We start from the raw sequence: 5,898 nt of genomic DNA on the forward strand, positions 1-5,898 counted from the left end.
TTCGACACGTTCTCTGGAGGAGCCGGGGATCGAGCCAGGAACCTTTTGGTTACTAGACGACCCGCTTTACCCCCTGAGCCATGCCGCCCCCGATTATGCTCATTAAAGGTATACTATGCAGGATTTTCCTAAAAAAACAATGTATTGACTCGAACAAAAGTAATCCCTCTCAATCATCACTTATGACCCACTAGAAGTGTGTGGCGGTGTATTTATCTGCAGAGACCCTGCCCTCTGCCTGTATTTTTGGCTGGACCGCAACAGCGGGGCCAGCCCTACAAACGCAAATGTCTGTCACTGAGTGACTGACTGAGTGACTGAGTGACTGAGTGATAAAGTTACACTATTGGTCGGCCGTGGCACGTGGCACATCATAGCGTCACAGAGCCAGAAATTTAAGTTTCGTTTTCTCCGCCGTCCAGTTTCTCCGCTGAGATCAGGAGCCCGATTCTCCCACACAGTAAGCAGGCTGACCAATATCATGCATGCAAGCTGAAGCTAAAGTAGAATCTATACAATTATATCATATCACCGTTTATGTCGATGCATATGCGCGAGCTCAGTCCACCTGAAATCCTCTGTTCTGTCGGGGGAGAGAGACACACAAACAAGCATGGAGGTTTCATCACGCCGAGGGCTTATTGCCGACCTTCCCGAAGTTTCCCGGGGCCACGGTTCCGGCCAGTGCCACTAGCTGGGCGCCGATTTGTTCCCGATGATCCGGCCAAAATTTCGGCCGGGGTCCCGACGACGATGCGCCCCCGGTGTCCGGCGAACAGCGTTTTCGGCACCGACGGGTAACAGAGTGCCTGGCGCTTGGATTGGCAGGATCGATGCGGGCCGTGGGCGCGGTGGAGACGACAGCGGTGGAGAGAGAGACGGGATGCGCTGGAACGATCAGTATGGATGTATGGACTATTAATCTGTATTAGCAGTCTACAGCGGAGTTAGTTACACCATTGGTCGGCCGTGGCATGTGGCACACTCATACACGGTCCAGCCATATACTAGGTTGTGACCTAGTCTTGTTTTATTATTTTGCTATGTATGGGACGTTTCTGGGCTGCAACCTTTGGGCAGTGGGTGTGTAGCTCCCAGCCAATAACAGCGCGCAGGGTGTTAGGTTGGGACTCGTAGCGTAGCGACAGGTTACATCGCTGTGTTTTTACTGTATGTGCTTCAGTGTTTCCCCTGCTACTCCGTCTCTCCTCTGCTGTATGCAGAATGCTGCTGTGTAGTGCACCTCTGCTGTTGGTGTATCTGTTTGACAGACACACACACTTGCAGAGCAGAGAGGCCACAACGGACAGGACGAAGCTCTGCATTCACACAAAAAACAGCAATGCGGCACCTTCTCGCAGGGTTGTGCAGAGGTGTGGGTGTGTTTATTTGTGCTTTAGAACGTAACCGCTGTGAAACAATCAGAAAATAACGTTTTATTTCTGTTTCACTGCTCCCTTTCTTCATTCACTCTCTAGCTCGCACGACCACCGCTGCTATCTCTCTCTCTCGCGCTCGCTCATTGAGTCGGGGAGGAGGGGCCAACTTTGAATGCTGTGTGTTTACATACACCAACCAACAAATCCTGCATAGTATAGCTTTAACATCTTCTCTGCAGTGATAGTAGTCTCCTGTTTGAATTTTTCCCACACTGTCATGTGATCATCCCCCTCAATGCTGTTTGTGAAAATCTTAGCCTATGTTGTATGAGTTTTTCATGTCCACAAAAGGCACCAAACTTTATTGAAGGTTTTCATTCATGCCTTTTTTATACTTTACTTAAAAATACAAATATGGTGAATATGTCCCTTTACCACTTGACAGAGCTCATCAAGAATTTTCATTTGATATATAGGCTAAAACCCATTTGTGCTTAAAACCCTCAGTATGTTTTTTAAAGAGGAATAAAATCCCTTTTAATATGTAACCAAGATGACATACTTCTGCTTACAGATCAATGAAGAGTTTCGGAGAATCAATGGCATATCACTTGAGCCGACATTTATGTCACAGTTGGACAAACACACTCCAAAGATGTTGTCACTTTTCAATGCAAAGGGAGGAGCCGTCGGTCAAAGAATCAAGTCCCAGATGTTGGAACTCATCCAGGTAAGAGGAAAAAATGGTCTTGTTATGTAAAACATTTTTCATCCAAAAGCTATCTATTGTCTATCATGTACTTGGTCCTCAATGTTCCAATGTGTTCCTACTGGGAAGGACCTAAGGATGGTGATTTCTGTCTGTCCGTCCATCCGTTCAACTCCAACGCAGCATATCTTGAAATCTACTGAGCCAATTGTTATGACGTGGTGAGCACATTCATGCTACCCAGAGAATGATCCCTGTTGATTTTGATGGCCCCATTTCTTATAGCACCATCCCATCCTCACACCAAATTTTTCGAAATTTAAAATTGATATCTTCTGGGTGCATAGCCGTGTAATTTGGAAAGCACATTCCTGCTACCCAGAGAATGAAACCTGTCAACACTGGTGACCTTATGACCTTTCTTGTAGCGCCACCATAGACCATATATACAGTACATACCCCCTTCTTGCACTAATTGCATTCCTCCAACATGCACCAAACCAGTGGGGCACCACGTAATCTGGTTGTTCCTCACATGTTCAGATCAGAATTTGGAAATGCCATTGATCATGCCAATATCTGGTTAACACAAGATAGATTTCTGCTGGAGAAACTCGATCATTGGGCTCACATTTCTGGAAAGCTTTTTACGCGTGAGCACAAGCTGATGCGAAGAACACAACTACAACACTCGGGAAAATAAAAACTTTGCTATCTGTTCTACATGGTTATTAAAGAACGCTTAATTTTATGTCAACATTACCACTGATATAATGAAATGAAAACCACATCTGCCGCCCACAGTCCCCCTACAGAGTGGGAAAAAAAACTATAATCAGCTCAGTTCAGCTCGCTAACTTATAAGATCCAGTTCTTCCCTGAGCAGATGGGCAAAGTTTGGGGAAGTTGCCACCGCAAGAAGCCATGGTCATTCTGCAGGCTGGCAGCGGTAATAATCGGGAACGTCAGGTGGATGGGAAACCTCATAACTGACCAGCCCTTTGCAAACTGGAGTTTTGAGTAATCAGAGTAAAACACATTTTATCTGTAGTTTCCTCTCCATCTATGAAGCTAGTGTTGCATATACGCTGCAGTGGGAAAAGTAGTTTAAACTAAAAGCACTGTACCGGATATCCATTACACTTCAAAATGAAGTTTTTTGTTTTTTTCCTCCCCACATGCCCGTGGTAGCACCAGCTGAGAACCACAGCTTTAAAGAATGCTTGGTCTATTATACTGCAATTGAATGAATAGTTGAAATGCAGAGGGTGTGTGGTTTGTGCTGGTGTCATCAGGCAGTGAATTTTGAACAGGTTTTACTTTTTGATAGGATCCATCTGCCTCTGTGGAGAAGAGGAGAGAGGTGGTCCTCAGATGCCTGATCGAGCACATGGGGGAGAGACAAGAAGAACTCATCAGTGACCACCATGTATGTATGTGGCTTAAAGCTACGTATCTATCTGTCTGATCACAGTCTAACTGATCACCTGTTTTTGATCAGTATTTTTAAGTGAATGTCTTAATGTATTGATATTGTGATGATATTATAGGGATGATTATCATTGCTCTCAAAAGATATTTACATACTGTAGATTAGTGATGAACAGTTATTAGTAATGTGATGACCAAGCAGATAGAGGCAAAGAACAGAAAATTGCATCCCTTTATTGTAATGCAGCCTTTAAACCAGGAAAAGACAACACTTATGCCAGATCACGATAGTACAATACCCACACCCCATGCCATTGTCATGGCAAAGTAAGATTGGCCAACACAGCAGGCATACTTACAGATGCTGTTTGCCAATGCTATAGTACTTAGGTCCATGGCTTGGAATTCCAGATTGGAGCACTGGAAACCAAAATTGAAAATTGACTTGGATGTGTAGCTTACAGGTGACTGGGACACTGGTAATGGTGTCTTCAACTTTGGTGACTCAGACTTGAAAGCAAAGGAATTGAAGCTAAACAATCTTAAGATCCAGTGATCCAAAAACATAATTGTTGCAATTTGGTGTTGTTAACATTACATGTTGATGAACCCGAGGTGCACACCGAGCCCAGCACTTGCCCAATGAAGGTTTACATGTGCCATCAGCCCGATGCCATCGGGATCATCGTTGAAGGACATCCAGTGGTCAGAGGTCTGACCAACCTTTCGACAGCATGCTGCCTTCTGTTTGGACTGACCTATGCATTGGAACTTAAGTATCCACCAAAACTGGTGCACACTTTTGAGACATATCAGAGGCTCTTTGTTAGAATGGACCCCATGCGCCCTAAACCATCATCTAAATACACAAATCTCCTCAACAAGTTGTCTTAGATGACTTCTCAATGCCGTCTGCTACCTACTGTAACATAATAGCATAATGTGCAGTCTTTAGGGTGATGTGAATATTTGTCTCAGAGGTTTACATTTTCATACTTAATTCAACTTTTACTATTTCTACTACAATTTCATACTATTTAGTTCATACTATTTACATTTATGATCGGCATCATCATAGGACACTATCTTCCATTATTATAAAAACAATACAAGTTATCTCACCTTGGTAGGTGAGACTACCAACTGATGTGTACTGTAACATAATAGCATAATGTGCAGTCTTTAGGGTGATGTGAATATTTGTCTCTGAGGTTTTCATACTTAATTCAACTTATAATATTTCATACTATTTCTACTACAATTTCATAATATTTAGTTCATACTATTTACACTGAAAATAAATACTCTTTACCAAAAACTTTTTTTTCCTTTTCGGTCATTTAATTGCCTTAAAACTGACTTGACAGTTGACTGTTTTCATTTTGCCGTGTTACATATGTTGAAAATAATTTGTATTTTGTCAAGTCACTTTTGTCATGTAATAGAATTTCTGATAGCATTTTCCTTTTGTGTTCATTTTAATTAAATGAAAATGGACTTAACTGTGTTCTGTACCGGTCATTACCTGATGAGGTAGATACTCAACAGTATTGTGTGCGCAATTCAGCACATATAGGCAAGGCAAGGCAGCTTTATTTGTATCACCCTTTACAGGGTGATAAAAATACAGTAAAGATAAAAGATTTACAATTAAAAAGTGCAAAAATACAGACAAGAGATACAAAAGATAAAAGACTTAAAAGTAAACTAGTGCAGTTCAAATCAAATGAGATAGAAAGATGAAAGAACACAACAAATACAACAAATACTCCCACTTTTAGATGCACATTGTGAGTGAACCCATATGTTTTTCTGTAATTTTCTTTTCCCCTGTCCTTCCTGATTCTACTCTTGATCTGATATTTACATCAGATCTCACTGCCTAAGGCAGACGAGAATCATAGATTCTCCTCTTGGTCAAAAACCTCACCATCCAGAGATGGATGAGAATCATACAGGGTAAAGCTCTGTCCCCCCCACATATAGTGTTCACTCATGCGCAAGTAAGCATTACCTGGACAAGACGAATGAAAATTCATACTTGCCCGTGTCAGCTCTGTTGGGATCCTGAACAGAAAGAGTTAAAATTAAGGTTATTTAAAAGCTGAGCTGAAAAGATACGTTTTTAGCCATTACAGGGTAGAGTAGGCAATGTAAAATAAGAAAGTTTTTAGCTTTGACTTAAAAGCGGTCAGTCGGGGCCTGTCTAATATCATCTGGGAGGTTATTCCAGGTCTGTGTTGCATGATAACAAAACGCTGCTTCACCGTGTTTTGTTCTAACTCTTGGGACAGCCAGTAGGCCGCACCAGATGTCCTAAGGATCATCCTAGAAGGTTCATATGGCACAAGCATGTCAGAGATGTATTTGGGCCCAGAG

Source organism: Centroberyx affinis, unplaced genomic scaffold (genome assembly GCF_046629955.1).
Source record: "Centroberyx affinis isolate AG114_WGS23_722 - 3 ecotype Tasmania unplaced genomic scaffold, CSIRO-AGI_Caff_v1 ptg002137l_1, whole genome shotgun sequence".
In the NCBI taxonomy this organism is placed as follows: Eukaryota; Metazoa; Chordata; class Actinopteri; order Beryciformes; family Berycidae; genus Centroberyx; species Centroberyx affinis.